The following is a 21,594-nucleotide window of genomic DNA, read 5'->3' as shown; positions in this document are numbered from 1 at the left end:
TATAAGGGGAAACCTCAAGATGGCACAATGTCCCGTAATGACGGCATGCAATACTTGACACTGAAATGCCCTCTATCTTCAATTCTTTATTATTCCACTCCACAAAGGTTTAAGACACAAAATACAGGATAGGGAGGGAGTTTCATTTGGAAACAAATACTATTACACCAAAATGAGGACTATTCAACCATTTCCAAAGACACAAATGAAAACAAATCCAAAGACTGAATTGGGTAATAACTGACAAGTTGTAAAAAATTAAGGAAAATTAAGAAATAGTCGCATTTCTAAAGTCTTTTATGTACAGTAAGGAAAAGACACCTTCAAGAATCTGTCTCCTTTCTAGCAGTATAGGTGTATCTCCCCTCTGTCATAAATCAGAGAATTGGAAATGGAGTAAAATACATTTAAATGTCTACCCATGGTGATGGAATGTTCCTTCAACCTCTGCATTATTCAGCAAGTTGTACATATTTTTGCCTCCAAAAGGTCCCATTCCTCCCCTTCTCATCTCAAAGCCACTGCCTTACTTCATTTGCTTATCTCTAAATGCCTAACTTGTCTCTTTGCCAACACTTCCTCCATGACAACATTCTTCACACCACCAATCTCAGACACATCTGATTATGCCTCTCATCAGCTAAAATAAGTGCCCCAGAATAATATCTCAGTTTCTTAAAATAGTACCCAAGGCCTTCATGATCTAGTGCTCTCAACCTTACTCTCCTGTTTCCTCTCCCACCACATTTATCCTGTAGACTGCCTTTCTATCATCTTGGTCTGTAATTCACTCTCTTCCAACATTTGAGATCCTCTAAAACTCAATTTAAATGTCAGCCTCCTTCATTAATTGTTTCTCTCAGTGGGATAAACATTTCCCTTCTTTTTGCCCCTCTGCACTTCCTTTAAATTGCTGCCTTAGCATAGCTCTCAAGCTACTGTTGGAATCAGCTACAGAAGTGCCTATCTCCCCACCCTATCTTTCTTGTCTGCTTCATGTGTTCCCTTAAAATGCTGAAAACATGTTAAACCATCCAAGTAATATGGACCTCTGTTCTCTAGAAGCTTTCATTCTAATAAAAGAATATATGAATACATATATTTCTTCAAAATAAAATTAGGGGATAAATTTTATGGTATGTGAATTATATCTTAATTTTAAAAATAACAATAAAAAAAGAAAAATAAGAGTAGGAAGTGGTACGAAAGTTAAAGATAATCCTTTCATCTACTTCCTCAGCAGGCAACTCTTTGATAGTAATAACATTTTTAAGAAGTAAATATCATCTTGGGTTGGCTTAAAAAAAATTATTGGGAATTGAGTTCTCCATATTTTTAAATTATAGGTATGGCGAAAAAAGCCATCTTTATTGATTTAAGACCTAATAAACTTATTTATCAACTAGTTTCTGTTCTCTGAGACTCACAGAAATGATCATCTTAGAGCTTTCTTTTGCGTTATCTAGGCCATCTCCATGAAATTAGGTATTTAAAAAAAAATTAAACTCACTTATGACTTGCCAAGGATAGGATCACAAACTGCTTCCTGATTTCTACCTGAATGATCTAAGTATCTTAACTCTGCCTCTCTAAGCCAACCAAGCTAAACCAGGTTTAGTGTGGTAAGTCTTGCTTCATCAACTTTCGACTGGGAAAGCAGTTCTATTTTAGAAATAAGGTCCACATAAGTTGTTTTAGTTATTCTTGTGCACATGTCTGCACACATATACTTTTTTTCCGGGTATCTCTTTTAAAAGTTAAGATATAATTCCTGTACCATAAAATTCATTCTTTTAACGGTGCAATTCTGTGGTTTTTAGTATATTCACAATGTTGTGTAACCATCGACCCTATCTAGTTCTAGAACTTTTTCATCATCCCACAGGGAAACCCAGTACCCATTAAGCAGTCACTCCCTACTTCCCCTACCCCTCAGGCCCTGGCAACCACTAATCTGCCTTTCAGGATAGGCCTATTCTGTGCATTTCATATAAATGGAACCGAGCAATATGTGACCTTTCGTGTTTGGCTTCTTTCATTTAACATAATGTTTTCAAGGTTCATCCATGTTGCAGAATGTATCCGTATCTCATTCTTTTCTATGACTGAATAAATTCCATTGCATGGATATACCACATTTATCCATTAATCACTTGATAGACCTTCAGGCTGTTTCCACTTCTGGGTTATTACGAATAATGCTGCTACGAACATTAGCATACAAGTGTTTTGTGTGAACAATATGTTTTCACTTCTCCCGAATATATACCTAGGAGAATTACTGGGTCATAATAGTAACTAGACATTACTATTTTTAACCATTAAACTGTATTAACTTTTTGAGGAACAGCCAAACTGTTCTATTTTACATTCACACACACATTTCAAAGGGCAGTAACAACAGTTTCACATTTTGATTAAAAGCAAATTGTGCTATGCCTAGAAAAAAGAATTCCTTTGGGACCAAGTGTCTTTAGAAGTTAAAGTAAATTCAAGGTTTTACATGAGAGATTAAATCCCTTCAAAGCATTAAGATGTATAGCAAGACATGAAGCCTTTACTATAGAAAAGTTTCTTCTAGTCATCAAAGGGATTAAATATGCAAATATTTAAAAGTGAAAGAGGAAAATAATGACAACTATCAAGTTTATATAGTGGGCAATAACTGTATTTCCACTCACAGCAACTTCCTACTCAATATCTCCAAGTGGATGTCTAATAGACATTTCAAACTTAATAGGTCTCAAACTGAACTCCTATTCCCTTTGCTCCCCAAACTTGTTCCTCCTGTAAACTTTTGCCTAGACACCAAACCTTGGTCTCAAGTTTGACTCACATATACCACACATCCCAGTTGGCAAATCCTGTTGTCTATATCATCCAAATATATCCAGGATCCAAATCACATCTCACCACCTCTACGAGATACATCATCTCTCACCAAGATTATTGCACCACTATGGCCTAGTGTCAGAACATAACCAAAATAATCCTTTGAAAACCTATGTCAGATCATGTCCCACCTCTTCAAAGTCATCCAATGACTTCCCAACACCCATCACTCATTCTGTTTCATTCATGCCAGACACTCTTGGGCCTCAGGGATTTTTCCCTCTGCCTGCCATGAATCATGCCATGAAGGAGGTAAGAATGTATGTGATACAAGGGAATTACATATCATCTTTGCTCACACATCATCTTCTCAGTAAGGGCTTCACCTAGCCACTGTATTTAAACTTGCCATACACCCAAATACTCCCTTTATTTTCATTTCCAGCTCTGTATCTCTCCAGAACATTTACACCAATACAACACACACTTTACTTGTTTGTTTCTGTTTACCTACAAGAATATAAACGCCATTAGGACAGGACAGTTCTTCTGTTTTGCTTACTGAATTCCCATAACTTAGAACATGGGCTGGCACATAATAAGCATTCAATAAATATTTGCTAAATGAATGAATAAAATGAAACAAAGTGGCTCAGAAAAGAAGAGCTAAACAGAAGTCAGAAATATTTATAAGGAACTAATATACTAAATATAGTAAAAATGGTATTGTAACGGAAAAACATTTTTTGAAAAATATGCCATTATGTTTCCAGTTTGCTTTAGGAAAAATTGCTATCCTTATTTATTTCATTGTTCTTGAAAAGGATCTATCCATTGTCCATTGCCAAGGGCCCTTAGCTTCTGAAGAACTAAAACTCTGGGGGTCCTGGAGTAATGTCCTTTTCTCAACTGCCACATATACATAGAGCCAAGGACTTTCATAGTCTTTGCCTTCAATTAGACCTGTTTTCAGGACCTTCACCCAGTACAATCATAGGTTTCTTGGCCACTTTCCAAGTTAAACCACTAATTGGGGAGTTTACCTTCCTTGGAAGTAAAATCACAGAATCTTTAAGCTGAAATGGATTTTAAGATGATCTGGGATCGAGCCCCGCATCGGGCTCCTTGCTCAGCTGGGATTTCTATACATTAGAAAACTAAAATGAGAAAGAAATAAGTGACTTGCTCAAAATATCTTAAATAGTTACACTAAGTATTTTTCAAAAAGTGATAAGCATTACAAAATCTAAGAATTCAGACACTTGGAACAAATCCTCTAAAATCCAAAACCAGACATTAACAAAAATTAAGTACAAATGATTATATTTCATAATATCAACAAGTCTATCTATTGATACATTAGATTTAAAAGATATAACAGAGCCATGAACAGAATTATACTCTGGTATTTGGCAAAGTAGATGATGGACAAATTCAGGCTTTTAAAAAAGGTACCCCTCTTCCCAAAAGGAGGCTTTTCTTGTTGAGTGTTGGGAATGATGAGAATTTCTAAAGTCTTCTTCCAAGTACCAAACTTTCCTAAACATTACTTCAAAGTAACAGTATTAGGATTTTTCTATGAAGCAGTCATTTTCATGTGGGTTCATAAGGAGTGTTATTGAAATCTACATGACGGGGTACCTGGGTGGCTCAGTCAGTTGAGCAACCAACTCTTGGTTTCAGTTCCAGTCTTGATCTCACGGTTGTGAGTTCGGGCCCATACTGGGCTCCACACTAGGCTCCATGCATGGAGCCTTCCTAAAAAAAAAAAAAAAAAAAAAAAAAAAATCTACATGCCCTTCACCACCACCCTCTCATTCCCATCCCCACAATACTCTAATATACCTTCTAGGGAGGTGTGTCCTTGGCACTATTACTCATAAGAGTATACTGTAGCATTCAAGTGCCTTACAGTGAGAAGAGACTGTGAACCACTATTATAAACTATCTCCAATCATGCTACAGAAAAAAAAATTATTTTCACGGACAGTAATGTCTTGCCAAAAACTCTTTCCCTAGCCTGCACCTAGTGAAATCCTATCCTGCCTTTCAAGGCCCACCCTTGTCCTCTTTGCTTGAGATTTTTTTCTGACCACTCCATCTATGGGGCTGCTTTCTTGATGAGATGACCCATACAGCCTTTGTTATCTGTACCTGCCATTCAGCATTCATCACACACTGGCAAGTAATATCTTTTGTGTTGTCATCTTAGTTGTTGCTGACTTTTTCTATGTTTGACTGGAATGTAGAGTCAGAATCCAAGGAGTTATGTAATTGATATTCCTAAAGGGGTTTTCTGGAAGGCAAAACATAATTCTCTTACATATGAAAGAGAAGAGTCGGAGGTCCTTCAAGAGTGATTGGTTTATAATACACAGCACTCTGAACTGCAATTTTAGAAGCTTTTGGCTACACCAAAACAATGATTTCCAACCTGTTAAAGTAAAAAAAAGATACCTTTTAAGGTCAAAATAGGTTTCAAAAGCTGAAAGCACTCTCAATAGTAGGTATTAAATATCTCTTAATTGAGAGGATATGTGCATTCAAAACTAATTAGTACATATATGAGAGGTATAGTACTCATTTGGTGCTCAGAGCACACTTGGTGTGCACAACAAATTGAAGTTCCCCCAAGACCTCAGATTGGCACATGGTTGAATTTTATTGTGCTGTGGATATGGGATATTATTGCCATATTAAGAAGTACTACTACCTAAAAATATTTAGGAGCAAGCAAAATAAAGAAAGGCAACTAACACATCCCTCTTACCCGCCCAACTGCAACCCCTCCAGAACCCCAGCATAAAACCCTTCTGTAACTCAACCCCTCCTCCCATGAAGTAGCATATTTTAAGCAACATGAAACAATTTCGCTATTTCAATTATAAATTTGTTTATTTTTTAAAGATTTTATTTATGTATTTGACTGAGAGAGAGAGAGAGAGAGAAGAGCAGAGGGAGCAGCAGAGGGAGAGGGAAAAACAGGCTCTCCGCAGAGCAGAGAGCCCGACGAGGGACTCGATCCCATGACTCTGAGATCGTGACCTGAGCCAAAGGCAGACGCTTAACCGACTGAGCCACCCAGGTGCCCCTCTTGTGGTTTTAAATAAATAATATAGCAAAAGGAACAAAGACATGAATATTTTAGATAAAACCAAATAGCAAATATTTGAAGGTCTATCTCATACATACTTCCTGATCCTACTGAAATTTCAATCCTATTTACCCATTTCATCACCTTTTTAAAAAACAAACAGGGGGTGCCTGGGTGGCTCAGTCGGTTAAGCGTCTGCCTTTGGCTCAGGTCATGATCCAGGGTTCTGGGATCGAGCCCCACATCGGGCTCCCTACTCAGCTGGGAGTCTGCTTCTCCCTCTCTCTTCCCCTGCTGGTGCTCGCTTGCTCTCTCTCCCCCCCCACCAAAATAAATAAAATCTTTTAAAAAAAACAAACAAAAAACTACCAGTATTTTCCCGCAGAGGCATAAATACTCTTCTAATCTTGGTTCAAGTCTTTTGTGCAGTCACCAACAAGAATGAGCTTAAATAAATGAGCAGTACAGCATCCCATTTAAAGGAGTTAGCCTTGGGCTCAAACCTTGGCTCTGCCACTTATCAACTGTACAATCTTAGTTACTTAACTAAATTCTAGATAATTTAGGTAAAGTGCTTAATAGGATCCTTGGCAGGTTTTAAGGGCTGAGAAAAATGGTTACTGATTAATTATATCTGATACTTAACCACAAAGATAGTATCATAATTTCAAAGCTTCCTTTCAAGTCCTAATGTCAAAGTTCCTTCTTGTCTGGCTTCGACAGGCCTATTCCAGGTATTGTAAACCTCCACTGACCTACATCTGATTCTGTGACCTCCTGTTCTACCCATGACTACTACCACTGGCAGTCTCTGGAAGTTAGGAAAAACTTGACAAAACAGGAGGCCACTTGAGTAAAGCAGATCAACAACAAAACCCACTTTGAAACAGTGAAATCACCTAAGTAGGAATCATGGCCTTAGAAAGGGAGACAAAGTAAAAGGGCCAGAGGAAAAAAAAAACTCAAATACTCTTAAAACCCTTACCTCTAGTTAAATAAATGATTTGTCTGATTTTAGAGCCAAATTTTAAGTTAATTTTTTTTAAAGATTTTATTTATTTATTTGAGAGAAAGAGTGCACGAGAGGGGGTAGGGTCAGAGGGAGAAGCAGACTCCACACTGAGCAGGAAGCCAGATGTGGGACTTGATCCTGGGACTCCAGGACCATGACCTGAGCCAAATGGAGTCGCTTAACCAACTGAGCCACCCAGGCGCCCTAGGGCCAAATTTTAAACAACATCATTGTTGTCTGCAGAAGCCATCAATAACCGGAACCACTAATGAAACATGCCTCATTAAAATAATTTTCTTTACCACTTTTGATTTAATAATGATTTCACCATTGCTAGATTATTTAATATAAAGTCTCAACAACTTCTTGAAGTTTCTCCTTTCCCATGCAATCCAAAAAGTGGTGAATTAGTTCTTTATCATGTGTTTAGGCCTCCTGCGGAAAGTGTAATTAAAATTAAGCAAGCAACAATTCTACTTGGTACTAAAATCCTGTCAAATTCTTCAGTGAAGTGAGGTCTGGTTTCTTCAGTAGCCAGCTGAGAGTTCTGTAAGAAAAACGTGGGGCTGCTCAACTCGATGCTGGCCATTCAGTAGATGGCACTCTTCCCTTTGAGCCCAAATTAAACAAGCTCCAAGAAGCATGTCCTGTGACAGTCAGGTGGGATACAAAACAGGGTTTCTCTCTTCAAAGCACTTTAACTGATAGTCACAATCCCTCCAGAAATGTATCCATCAAAAACTGATGGTCCAACCACTTTTAAAAAGAACCCAGTGAAATTCAGATTATAAAAACATCAAACAATATAAAATCACCTAACGTGAGTGAGTGAGTGATTATCAAGTAATCAGCTTTTCAGAGCCTTCACTATGTCAAGCAGATACACTGTTCTTATTCAGGTATAAAATGTTCCTTTCCTATTACATTCTGCTCTAGACAGTCTTTCAGTGGCTAGTGACCAAATCATTGTCTATCTACTATTTCATTAGAATATTTAATGATAATAGTTTAGAGTACTATGATTTTTTGTCATCATCAACACTCACTAAGACAGGGCGCCTGGGTGGCTCAGTTGGTTAAGCGACTGCCTTCGGCTCACGTCATGATCCTGGAGTCCCTGGATCGAGTCCCGCATCGGGCTCCCTGCTCGGCAGGGAGTCTGCTTCTCCCTCTGACCCTCCCCCCTCTCATGTACTCACTCTCTCTCATTCTCTCTCTCTCAAATAAATAAATAAAATCTTTAAAAAAAAAAAAAAAAAAAACACTCACTAAGACAAAAGATGTATTTCTTTCATATTACTTTCAACATTTTTTGGTTAAAAATAATTTTTGATACCCACTTAAAAAGAAACATCCCAACACAAAATTACTGTAGATTTAGTTTTGCAAAAAAGTGCTTAAACAATATGGATTTCTGATTCATTAATAATATGTATTTTAATTTTAAAGCATAATGGCTCCCAACTATTACATGATAAGGTTTCTCACACTTCTGTTTCAGAGATCTTTTTTTTTTTAATTTAAAAAACAGACAGTTGTGGAGAGCGATGGAAGGAAATTCCTTTTAGTGAACTTTCTAGCTAAAAGCCAAACTTTTCAGCAATTAGATAGGAATCATCTTGAAAATTCCACCTTTCTCTAGAGGACCTAAAACTCAGTTCTGGCAATAAAAGTCATAGGAGGAAGGCAAGGTGGAAAGAACATGGTTTTAAAGTTAAAAAAAAAAAAAAAAAAAAAGTTGGGAGTGGGGACAAGGAATAAGACCAATATAACAACTTCATTGCCAATCTCTTTCCCCTTTCCACTATCTGTGCCGCTCGTCCTATGCACTTAAGCCCATTCACAACTCCACGGAGCTGTGACCATCACCATTCCCCAACCTCTTCCGTAGACATTAAGAAAGGCTGCCCTTAGAATCTTTTCATGTACTAGTAAGACAAATGAGATTAGAAATAACAATGCAGCTAACAGTTGCTGGCTCTAATTTCTGAAGGATTAAAAACAGAGCGTTCTTAAAGAGTCCCTGGGAGGGGCGCCTGGGTGGCTCAGTTGTTAAGCGTCTGCCTTCGGCTCAGGTCATGATCCCAGGGTCCTGGGATCGAGCCCTGAATCGGGCTCCCTGCTCGGCGGGTGCTTCTCCCTCTCCCCCTGCTTGTGTTCCCTCTCTCGCTGTCTGTCAAATAAATAAATAAAATCTTTAAAAAAAAAAAAAAAAAAAGAGTCCCTGGGAAGGACTTGATCCCCAAATATGCATCTTCAGACATACCAAGAAAGCCTAATTATCTTCTCCATGAGGATACGGAGTAAACCCAATTTTTTTTTTTTTTTTGGTATGGCATTTAGTTATTCCAGCAGATCAAAAGATGACAGGATGAGAATATTGTATGGAAAAAGGAAATGTTGTCCTTGTACAGGATAACTGAGCCATTGTGGAAGAACGTCACAGGAACACTGCTGATGGTGACAAATTAAAGGCATACACCAAGTCCCAAGATACTGAAAAATTCAGCACTTCTCCAACCTGATTGCTTTCTACATTGTTGGAATTCCAGCTCCCCTAGCAGGCAACCAACTAACAGCCTGGGAGCAGAATTAAACAGTCTCCTGAACTCATACCTGCAGGGTTCTTTCCTCTTCCAAAGAGGTAAGGGGATGGGGGAGTAAAAAAAAATTACAAGAATAAATTTAAAGGAGTGTGACAAGTAGCAAAAAGAATAAAGTGACAATTTCATGTATGTCACTTGGGAGTTAGATTTCCATCTTGCTTAATCAATTGCTTGCCTTAATGTCTACTTGCCTTAATGCACCTTGGGAGCATTAAAATTAAAAGTTTTATTAAAGACACTGGTTTTAAGAATATTATGTCATTTGCCCTTAAGCTTCCAAAAAGTGTTTTAACCCCTGGCTAGCTAATTGTGAGAAATTTTTATCCTATGGAAATCATTATGTCTGCTGCAGAAAAAGTGAGTTTCATCACCCAGGTTCAAACTGCAGTCTTGTTTGAGGAGGTAGCAATCTTAAATGCTAGTTAATGTACTGCCTATACACCAATATCCTGAGGCCCAGTTTTGGACAATTTGAAACAAAGAGGTTTCAAAGTTCATCTTATACCAGCGAGGTCTTACCATTTCCAATTAAGCTTTAACGCCAACTTTTAAAAACAAGTAAATGTAAGGTATATGGTGGCAATGCAGATCAGTCTGACATCAGATTAAAGTTCAATTTACATCTAAACTCATTATAAAGCTGTACTGTACATCAAAGCCTATACAATAACAGTTCAGCTTTGGCATAGTTAGAAACCAGTCTATATTATCTTCCTAAGAAGAAAATTTATAAGAACAATAAGCCTTTTAATATAAAAGATGTGTTTCATTCATTTTATACCTTTCAGTGATCATGGTACTACTTTTTGGGTTATACTAGATTAACACCGAAAGCCACATTCAATCTTTAAGGTTTCTAGGATACTCCTCCTTAAATTGCTCCTTCAGTGTAGTAAGTAATATCCTAGAAACCTGAAAGAGATTATTAATGCAGCTTTTCAAAGTATCTAACAAAAATTAGTTTAAGGAAACAAGAGACTCTGATTCTCATTATTTGTACTATCAGCTAAGGCTCTACAGTAAGTTTAACAGTACCATCTTAACATTCAAATACGTGTTCAACTGTGCAATTAACTTAATTCTGAACTGCACTTTGAAACTTGTCCAAATATAAAAGATCAACATTATTAAAATGCACATGAAATAAAGTGCCCACAAACCTTTTTTTTCTGCAACACTTAATTAAAATTAACATAATTAATTTTCAGTTAAAATTGTTCAATGCATACTGTTGATACTCAAATTATTTATTGCATGAATGCCAGGTGAATAATTATTAACTTTACATGAAAGGAAGAGTATCCCCCAAGTAGGATAATTATATACATGTGTGTTCATAACCAGCTACTGCTAGAAGGAAAAAATAAATTCATCTAGTTATTATATAAACGGGATATATAAGAGTTAACAGACATGTTTTCTTTCAAGCCTCAGTCAATGAAAGACTTCTAACCTGTAGGATATAAAGGATTCTGAATATATACAACCCATTACAGTAAAAATTTCAGATTGTCCTGGCTCTTAGCCAAGAGAGCTTAGTCACTTGCAGAACCCGAAAGACCTCATAACAATCTCATCTATAAAAGATACTGGAATGGACCCCAAGATCAAATGATAAACCATTAACACAAAAGACATGACAGTTATCAGGGCACTCATTTTGAACCTCAATGACCTAACACAGTCTACAACTCCTTAATTAATTTTAAATAAGGTGTCCATGTTTAAAAAGAATAGCACTCTGATTAGACATTTAAATTTTTTTTCTATTCAAACTCTACATATTTAGCATTTCCAAAGGATTGGAAACAGCACTGAATATTAATTCTAGCCAAAAAATTTAGTATTTATTTATGTGAGAAACAGATTAGTAACCTGTGTCTTCAATACAGCTTGGGCTTTCTTAGTTCAACATATGCTTGTTTTTAAACATTTTTTCCTAACATATTTCACTAAACTGTCAACAAAAGGACGTTTCAGTTCTCAATAATTCTAAACAGTACTGAAACCAGCTCCTGATTTACGTTATAATTTATTTGCTTGACCTATCAACTACACTGGTGAAGCAGCAACACACAATTCCATGAGGAATGTGAGTGACAAAGTATAAGCCATAGTTATATCTTAAGGCTAATCTTAGGAGGCAACTCAGGCGGAATTTAGAACAAATTTAAGTGACAATCCATCTTAGATTGATATAATGTTGATAATCAGAAGATCAGCCTTACTGATTTAGTGCAAAACCAGAATCTCTCCAAGGAAAACTAGTGCCTGCTGGGCCTGCTGGGTCCCAGCACATCTGGCAAGCTTAAAAAAAAAAAAAAAAAAATGACTTTAATATCTTTAGTAATTAAAAAGATAACATACTCTAGCCCAAATATAGTATCCTAGCTAAACTTAGGAATCAAAAGAGAATCCTCTTCCAAAGTCAAAAGGTGATTCTACTTAATGCAGATTAATCACCACCCTTCATATTTAAACAATCTGTTGGTGTGTTGGTGGTATTAATACAGGAGGGTGTGGCTAAACAAGACCAAGGGATATCTGTAGTTTTGGGAATACTTCGAAGACCTTTCACTGATTTGTAACTACTACTGCAAGTATAATAGCAGGGCCCACTAGTTACATGGGCTCACTCTAGAGTCAGACTCTGGGTTCAGAACCAGCCTGTGGCACCTAGTGCCTAGAATCCTTGGGCAAAAACCTAGGTCTCTGTTTAGTCGCTCGGGTGTCGTGAGGAATAAGTAAATTAAATCATATAAAACTATGGCACAGAGGTAGAGGAAATAAATACTGGTTATTACAAATATTTGCTTAGTCTTCACTTGCTACGTAGTGTGATATAACCACCTTCTGAAAAGACTCATTTTATATACTAGTGATGATAAAGTCATAAAACACTTACTGAGTACCAGACCATATTGTAAACACTTTACATAAAACAACTCAGTTAATATTATGACATCATTCCACAACATTCTACAAACTGAATTTGTTCAGATATGGGTTTCTATGCTTTTATAGGATTTCCTCCCTCAATAGAAATGCTTCTTATACCCTGAGGACATGTGTAAGTGCTGCCCAGTACTGCTAACCAACTGCTTTGCCACTGAACAGATTAAACAGCTAACAACCTGTATAGGCTTAGGTGTAACAAAAACAGACATGATACACCTACTTCAGGAAGCCTCACAACTGCAGAAGTTGAGCCCCACCTTGAGTCTAGATTTTAGGATTGTGTGTAGGAGCTGATGCTGATGCTATGTCCTCTTAGTCTCAAAAGACATTCTGGTTTTACAAGACCAAATCCACACTTTAAACATCACCAAATGGAACACACATTCTTCCCAGTACAGCATTATTGAAAAAAGGGGTTAGAAATAGAAAAGTGTACAGTTTTTTCACTTTTAGAATGTAAAACATATTTTGAAAATACAATTCTTCTATTATGCAAAATAAATATTTCCCAGGTGTCTTATGATCACCTGTCATGTCAAATGTCTACCAACAAACCTCCTGTTATCATACATGTAAAAAGCTACAACATATTGAATGCCCCATAACCAATTATCTCTTAATTTACATTTAAATTGAGATAAATTATGTTTAACATTCAAAATTGATAGGCCACTTTTTTTCTTTAAAAAAAAACTATTACCAACATGCCAGCACCTGAGGTCAATTTTTAAGAGTGAATTCTTTGGATGGGGCTCCCGGGGGGCTTAGTCGGTTAAGCGTCTGCCTTCAGCTCAGGTCATGATCCCAGGATCCTGGGATCGAGCCCCGCAACAGGCTCCCAGCTCAGTGGAGAGTCTGCTTCTCCCTCTCTCCCTCTCCCACTGCCTCCCCCACCCCCCACTCATGCTCTCTCTCTCACTTGCTTTCTCTCAAATAAAATCTTAAAAAAAATAAAAGAACTCTTTAAAAAGATGAAGAATTAAATGTAGCAAAAGCAACCATATTTTTCTGGCCCTCCCTCTGCAAAATTAATCTGCTCAATTTAAGCAAAGGAAAACGAGTTAGAGGCCAATTACAATGCAATCAAGATTTGGATACAAAAAACTTTACACATATGCTCCAAAAGTAACGCTATAAATGAGTTGGTACCATACCTTAATTACACAAATTTTTTAATAGTCAAGCTCTTAACGACGGGTTACCCTGCACTCTTACTCTCTTTAACAACACTCTAGAAGTCTTCTGAAGCCCAAATTAGGATATACTAAGCATGATGTAGAGGCACTTCATTCCAAGAAAAGCAACCATTTCATACTGCTAAATCTGAAATATTGTATAATTTAATATAAACATGCACACACGTTTATGTAGCTGGTTCCAACCCCCAGAATCTTATCAACTCCTTCACCACACTTGCATATAATCCCGACTCAAAACCTCCTTCCTGGTTGAGTTAAATTCCATTTCTCTCCTTACCACTATAGTGGTCGATTGCAACAGCACACGTGCCAAAGAAATTAGTGGTTTTACTACGCTCCCATTTTGAGCGGGCACCTACTTGCAATTAAATCTCTGCAACAAAAAAGTTCACCTGAGGCCATTCTTGCCAATTTAATAGAGGCCTAGCTTATTCTACCTGTCTCTGTGGTCTTGCCTCAGCTATAATAGCATACCTCCAAATAGGCTGGACGTGCCCCAAACACCAGCAAAGTGGACCCGCTGCCAACTCTGCTTGTCACCCCAGGCAGGAAGCACAACCTTAATGTGTAAGCGTTTGTAGGGGTGTGTGTGCGCACTAGGGGAATGGGGACGCGGATTACAGGAGAAAGGTGGCTGAACGCTTTCAACTAGTAACGGAAGTTTTTTAAACGAGGAAAACAAACCAACATTCTTTCCCTTACCTCCACCTTTTCCAAGCGCGGCAACCTCGGGGGCACACCTTCAGAGCTTAAGGTCCCCAGGTCACCAACGCTTCAACTAGCTCTCGATTTTCAGAACTCCCTACGGTACTCTCGAGGGAAACCAGAGGACGCCCAAGAGTCGGGCCCACCCGGCGGCGCCCAGAGGCCCTCCCTCCCCCGCACGTCCACTCCCCTCGGACTAGCCCAGGGCTCCCATTCCGGCCCCCCGGGAAGAGAGAGGTTCACCTGAGGCCGCAGGGACAGCCAATAGGAAGTCCCCTCGGCCCTGCAAGCCGCCGCGCTCCCCGCCCCCGCGCGACCCCCTGGAAGGGTTCCGCCGTTTAGCCCGCGCGGGCGCCAGCCATCCCCGCTGGGAGGAGGGGCTCAACGACGGCGCCTTCTCTCCCCTCAGGATTACCTCGCAGCTCGCCTCGCGCAGCGGGCTTTGTGCTTCCCTTCCTCCTTCTCCGAGGCCGCCGGAGCTGCAGCGGCTGCTCGATCCGCCGCGGCCGCCTCTTAAGCGCCGCACGGCTCCACAGGGGAGGACAGAAGGGGAGGGGGCGTGAGGAGGGAGGGACCTGGGCGCCGAGCCCTCTATAGCAGGAAGCGGAGACACCTGGGTCGCGATGCCTCTAGCTCTCGCTCACTGCTTTTAAAGAAAATAATTTAAAGCCCCTTCCTTCCCCTCCCGCCCCTCGCCCTGGCGACCGTTACCAGCGGGCGGCTCGCGCTCTGGCGGGACTGGCCGAGCGCCCCCGGAGCGTCCTTTGGCTCCGCCCCCCTAAGCCCCGCCCTTAGGCCCCCAAGCGCCTCTGGCTCCACCCCCTAGGGGCCCGCCCCTCGCAGCCCCCGAACGCCCCTAGTCCCGCCCTTTGCCCCCCTCCGAGCGACCTGGCCCCGCCCCTCGGAATCACAGGACGTTCTGGGCCCTGCCTCTTCAAGGCCCCGCCCCTCGCGGCCCCTCGCGCCCCTCGCGAGCCTTGGCTCCACCCGCTGCGGCCCCTCCCCGCCCGCGAGCACCACATCTGTGTAGCCGCGATCGCAGGGACCTACCGGCCGGCCGGGCCTCTGGGAGGGCCTGGCGCTAGGCAGCTCCCTGGCACCTCTTCAGCGTCCTCCTCCCGCTATGCAGTTCCGATCCGTGGCGTCCCCTGAGGGTCGGAGGGGGAAATAACCCCGACGGAAACCCGACTACCAGGAGGAGGAGGAATCCTCAGAAATGTCGTCCGCCCTAACCTGAGCGAGCCTTCCCCGTCCCGAGGCTGGGCTGCAGCTTTCAGTCAACCTCTGCCGCCTACTCTGGCAGCTGGGTCTTCAGGGGGAGGCCACGGCTAAGGTTCAATCTCCGCACGCCCCCCATAGGAGGGGCCTAGATTTTCTTCTCAGCATACTTGCCTATTGGGCGCTTCCTCCCCCTACTCACCTCCACAGAGGGGCAGGGCAGGGGCTCTCTCAATCCTGCTCCACTTAGACCGGTGGAGGGTCTTCACCCCTACTTTGGCCCCTGGCCTTGTGACCTTATGAGATCTGGCTTCTTGGAGGGGAAAAGTCGAGGGAGGCAGCGCCAGCTTTCAAAATGAATTTGGGGCTGGGTAAACTTTGCAACGTGCAATGGCAGGGATGTGGATCCATCCACAGGTGACACTGGGCCTCCCCCACCCGCCGTCGCCCAGACACATTTCTCACCCCAGCCTGTTCTCGAAACAGATCTCCCAGCGATGCACACCTTTCTCAGCCACCCACGATTTGCACATCCCTCCCGCACACGTGTCCTCCACGGCACGAATCCACTCGCAAGCACACCCCTCCAAGCGCCATTCTGGTTATTCATGGTCCCTTGAGTCAACCCCACCCTACCAAACAGAACAAACTTCATTCCCCACCCTTGTCTCCCTTCGTTTCCAAGGCACTGGCGACAGTCCACTTCATTTCCTTCCTCCTCTGCAGACTCTTCTCTTCCCCCTCAAATACTTCATGCCATCCCCCTCATCTTCATCCCCTCCCTCTTCCCTAAAAATGTGCTAATTAAAATGTAGTTTCCTCTTCCCACATATGAAGTGTGGAAAATGAATCTTGTGTTGGCACAAACTGTGATTCATTTATCCTCCTTTTCTCTCTCCACTGGACTAAGGCTATAGAAATTTCAGTCTACCACCATCTCCCATCTGCTCAAAACCTAACCATGCCTTATGATTTTTAAATACCCCTAAAGGATCGAGGGAAGGCTTCCTGGCTTTGGGGAGAAAATACTTAGAAAATGCTCAGCCTGTCATTTTATTTGGTGTTTAAAAAATATCTGCAGTATTTGAGAGAGATATTGGGAGTGGCTGGATTTTTTTTTTTTCATTTATAAAGCAAAAAATGAAAAGCTTTTGCATGCATCAAGGTTAGCCCTTCTATGACTAGCAAAAAAAAAAAAAAGTATGTTAAGAGCACTTATCAGACAATAGTCTCCACTATATAGAGCATTTCCCAGTCACAAATCTAAACAACCCCCCCCCAAAGGAAGACAAATTACCATAATCCATTTTAAGCATGTCTGATGAGCAATCTTTTCCATGATCATTCCCTTTCCCACAGTTTCTGGACAAAATGGATAAAAGATCGGCTTACCCGCGGAAGATGCAAGGCTTGCTTGTGTCCAGGGTAGTAGACGTGTGTGTCTTCTGAAGGTGTGGGTTCTGCAGTGAAACCACTGCAGCCTCAGACCCGCGGCGGCGGCCGCAGCTACAGACAGCAGCCGCAGCAGCTTCTCCCAATGCTGAGTAGTAAAGTGTGTGACTTAGTAGAGACTCCCCGGTTACCATTAGGCGCTTGCTTATAAAAAAAAGGAGGCGGAATCTTTCTTAAAGGAATGGGCTTTGTTTCTCCTCTCTACTATTGCTTCATAAGAAGCAGAAGCAGGGACTTTTTGGGACTGAGTAAAGCAGTACAGCTGTGGGAGGTCAAGGTTAAAATTAACTGGATGATCGAGGAACTGATTTAGTGTGAATCAATGAAATGCTGGAAGCTCACTAGTTTTAAGAATATTTTAAAGAGCCCTGCTAACTTCAAACATTGGGGTCCATGGCAAAAACAAACCCGTGTGCCTGGAAACCAGTTAGTATTTCGTGCTAATATTTAATTTCCAATCATTGCACTAAAATGATAACCAAATAAAAGGAGGTTATTAGCATTTAATACAAGAATTCGAAAAGAATAACAAAACTCATTCATGTGACAGGGAGCAATGAAGTCAAGCCTTCTAACCCTTGTAAGCATACCTGGAATTTCAGCGGATGTTGGTATTAGAAAATATATTATTGACAGATTTCAGTGTGTGTTCATGTTTTAAAAATCACTTTATTATTTATAGAAAAACAAAAAAATATCTAAAATAATTCTAAACAATAATAGCAGAGCACTATTCTATTTCAGTGGCAATTCAAAAATCAGCAAAATTAAGGAAATAAGTAGATTAACTTACTTTAAGTACATGTGAATCTACTTTTTAGACTATTAAAATGTAATGTGCCCGTACAGGAGAAACTTGATAGTCTGCATTATAACTTTAAATTTTATTCAATAATTAATAATCCTTGATTTAAGCAGTGAATGGACAGCTTTGATTATTTTCTTCATAGGTAAATGTAGAGTTGTGGCCTCAAAATATGAATAGAGAAAGATATAGAAAATGTTTTGCAATTGATTTTCTTTGCAGGGCCTTTGTTAACTACAGGTGTGATATTGAGCTAGTATGTAACCTTATTTGGTCCTTAGTTCCCTGTTTTGTAAAATACTGATGTTGGATTGAAATTTTCCTTTAACATTCCAAAATACTATGATTTTATGACATTTATTTGCTTATATTTTTGTTAATTAATGCAAGTATGTCTCATTCTAGATTACTTTTCATGAAAACTTGGATTAAAAATAAATCTTTATTTTAAATGTATAACCAGAGTTTGTTATTTACTGCCATTTGGGAATTATTTTGCAGATCAAATAATCATTTTTATAAAATGAATAAACTTAATTTTATCTGACTTAAGATTTTGTACGTAACTATGACCAGTTTTCCTGAAGCAGGACCCTACTATATTGCTAAGGGTATCGACTGAGTGGAGTACATAATGTTTAATAATAGTGAAAGCATTTAAAAACTGAGCATTGCTGGATGGTAGAGTTGGAACAAAGTTTAGAGCTCACTGACTCCAGTCCTGTAATTTTATAAATGGAAAGGATGGAAACCCAGAGAAGCAAAATGGGGACAGAGTTAAGGACAGAACTGGGTTTTACTCTGACTCTCCACTCTTCATAGACACACACAAGGCAAATAAACAACACGTATGAACATACACACAGTTTCATATACCCACACTGGGGGCTGAGCAGGACCTACCACAACAAAAAACGATAGTTTCACTCAGTGACACTATTTGTGTACCTGTAGTATAAACTAAAGAATATCAAACAAGTACTTAACAGTGTGTGCAAACATTAGCACAAATTTTGCCTTTGGGTTTACACTAGAAAGTGAAGAAATTTTTCCAGGAAAATGTTGTGGGTTTTTTTCTTGTTGTTTTGGGTTTTTTTAAGTGACTTCCAAGGAAACACTCATTGGCAAACTCTTGCTTATCTTCCACCCAAATGACAGGGATTTCAACTCTGTTGGTTGTTTCCTTGGGCCCATTGGTGCCTCTGTTCCCTTTTGTCTACATCCTTAAGTATGCCTGCCAAGAGGAAAAGTTTAAGAGCCAGGCAAGGGAAAGTATCATAGACTTTAATTCCGGCCTTCAGAGATGCTTTTTGGAAGTTACTTTTTGTGCTATTAGATAGTAACATTTTCCCTTCAATCCTGATCTGGTGTTCCTGGTAAAGAACCTGGCACTGACCTAAGCCCACTCTCCCTAGTTTCAAGGGGCCATTACAGTTAAAGTCTGTGTTACATTAGATGACATAGCAAACTTGGTGTTTTGTGTATCTGGCAGGCCAATTTATCACCTTGATTTAAAAAAAGCATGCTTCCTACAGGGAGAGAATCGAAGGAAATTAGTTGCCCAATTTCTTCATCTGGTTTTGTTTATCTTGCTCTTCTGTAAGGAAGGCATTTCATTTACCAGGTGGTAATAGACAATGAATAAAATGGCAATTACCTGTATAATTCAACCCCCTCCCAATTAAATGCATTTCTCTGTATCTTCCTAAAAGTGCTGAGTACAGTCTCTTATATAAAGGCACTTAATAGATACTTAAAAAAAATGAATACACGAATTAATGAATGAATAGCCCCCAAAATATCCAGAAACTGATTACAAAGTGTTTTTGTTTGTTTGCAATTTGCTTTGTCTAAAACAACTGACTCTATCCTCTACCTCCCTTTTCTAACACAGTCATGATCTAAGAGAAACAATCTCCTTTCTGTAGAGCTCTTTAGGCATGCCTGATTTGTATTCTCCAATTAAATTGTAGCCACAAATCTCCACATGAACTCTGGGTAGATCCAGCAGTAGCCGAGACACTTTCTGCCAAGAAAACACAGGCTTAAGTTTCAAAATTCCAGTGCTCTAGTTCTAGTTGTGACACCAACTGGTTATGTGACCTCAAACAAGTTTCTTGACATCCTTGTGCCTCAGTTTAGCCATCTTTCAGGTGGTGGATTATAATACCTGCTGTACCTACTTCATAGGGTGGTTGCAAAGTTCAAATGAAATAATAAATGGAACAGTGCTTTGAAGTTTTCAAAGGACTATGTAAATATAAGGTATTATTATAGGCAGATGTATTTAAAAGCAATTATGTAGTTCAAGGGACTTTACCCTAAACAACCTGTTTTACTACTTATTGTTTCAGAAAGCAAATCGGTTCATCTCTCCGTGTGTGTGTGTGTGTGTGTGTGTGTGTGTGTGTGTGTTCACACACGCTCATATGCACCCTGCTGCTTCCAATTTAACAACTTCTAGGCTTTGAGGCTTTTTTTCCTGGACTGGGGAATATGCATATGCAGTTGAATATGAAGAGCTAAGAATTTATATGGCTTTCCCCATCCCTTTGCCAAAATTTACCTTTTTGAAAAAGTTCTCAGACAGAAAAGTAAACTCAGTGATGCACAACAGCCTTATCATACTACATACTGTCCTGTACTTAATTGGTAGGGCTAGATGAGCCATTCATTTGAAACTTTGCCATGCTATATACATTTTGATCCCCCTTTTATGCCATGCTTGTCTGGAAAGTACTTGGGGAACAGAGTAAGAAGGACTGACATGAAACTCATGCTAATGAGTTCTTCATTCCCTGAGGAGACATAATCAGGACAATACTCAAAGATTCATCAACATATTTTATTAGTACTATGTGACCTATATGGTTTCTTTTAAAGAAATTATTTCAACCAAATACCTGACAGATCCTTATACAACTGTTTAAGTAATCAGGCCTGATAAATTTCTGTAACATTAACTAAATATCACCCTCAGTGGTCTCCTTTTTTAAAAAAAGGTATTTATCCTCATTTATTCATTTTCCATTTGGTGAAACTTTTAAAATCACCATAGCTAAATAAATAACTGCCAATAAACAACTACTACAAATAAGATACTCTGAATGAGAAGCCCATTCACAGGTAGGACGTAAAAACTCATACAAAATCAGTTTCTGTGAAGAGAAACTATAAAATGAATACAAAGTATGCAGTTGGTGTGTGAAACCTAAAATATATCAGTTTATCTTTACATTTCATCACATGGTCATAGGCCTTAAGATTTCAGCTGCTAATCTTTAGTATATATGTCCTAATTACCTGATTTTAAATCCTGTTTTAATCCTGACGGCACTATTTCTAGAATGTGATCAGTAACCACTTGGAACAGAAATACCTGGGGGTATTTCCTAAAATACTGATTGTTGGGCCCTATCCTTGAATTAGAATCTTTTTAGGGTGAGCCTTGGATTGAGGTTTTTTTAAAGAAGCCCAAGTGATTCTCATGTATCAAAATTTGGGCACTGCTATCCTATAGGAACAATGCAATGTATGTAGAATCGCAAGAGTCACAATGAATGAAATGTAGGTGGGTCCTTTTTCATTATGTGAGAAGCATTCAGAGGAGGACTAGCCCTGGCTCCACCATTTCTATGGCATACTTTGGTTAAAATACTAACCTTTCTGGGTCCTAATATCCTCATCTGTAAGATAATATGTTTCACCATGCT

General features: G+C 39.7%; 1 protein-coding gene across 4 annotated transcripts in view; it reads right to left on the bottom strand.

The window, feature by feature from the left end:
• Nucleotides 1-17,204, bottom strand: part of ADD3 (adducin 3) — a 123,815-nt gene extending 106,611 nt beyond the window's left edge. Inside the window, exon 1 of one of the 4 annotated variants that reach the window (XM_032423473.1) lies at nucleotides 17,017-17,204. The gene's annotated coding sequence lies outside the window, so the exon portion shown is untranslated. Of the gene's footprint in view, nucleotides 1-14,821; nucleotides 15,157-15,456; nucleotides 15,555-17,016 lie in introns of those variants that run through there. The other 3 variants (XM_032423474.1, XM_032423472.1, XM_032423476.1) reach the window with 3 other exon arrangements.
• Nucleotides 17,205-21,594: the final 4,390 nt, after the last annotated feature.

Source organism: Phoca vitulina, unplaced genomic scaffold, assembly GCF_004348235.1.
Source record: "Phoca vitulina isolate PV1807 unplaced genomic scaffold, GSC_HSeal_1.0 scaffold28, whole genome shotgun sequence".
Classification (NCBI taxonomy): domain Eukaryota; kingdom Metazoa; phylum Chordata; class Mammalia; order Carnivora; family Phocidae; genus Phoca; species Phoca vitulina.
Note: the sequence above shows the minus strand (reverse complement) of the source record. Positions and strands in the feature narration are given on the sequence as shown.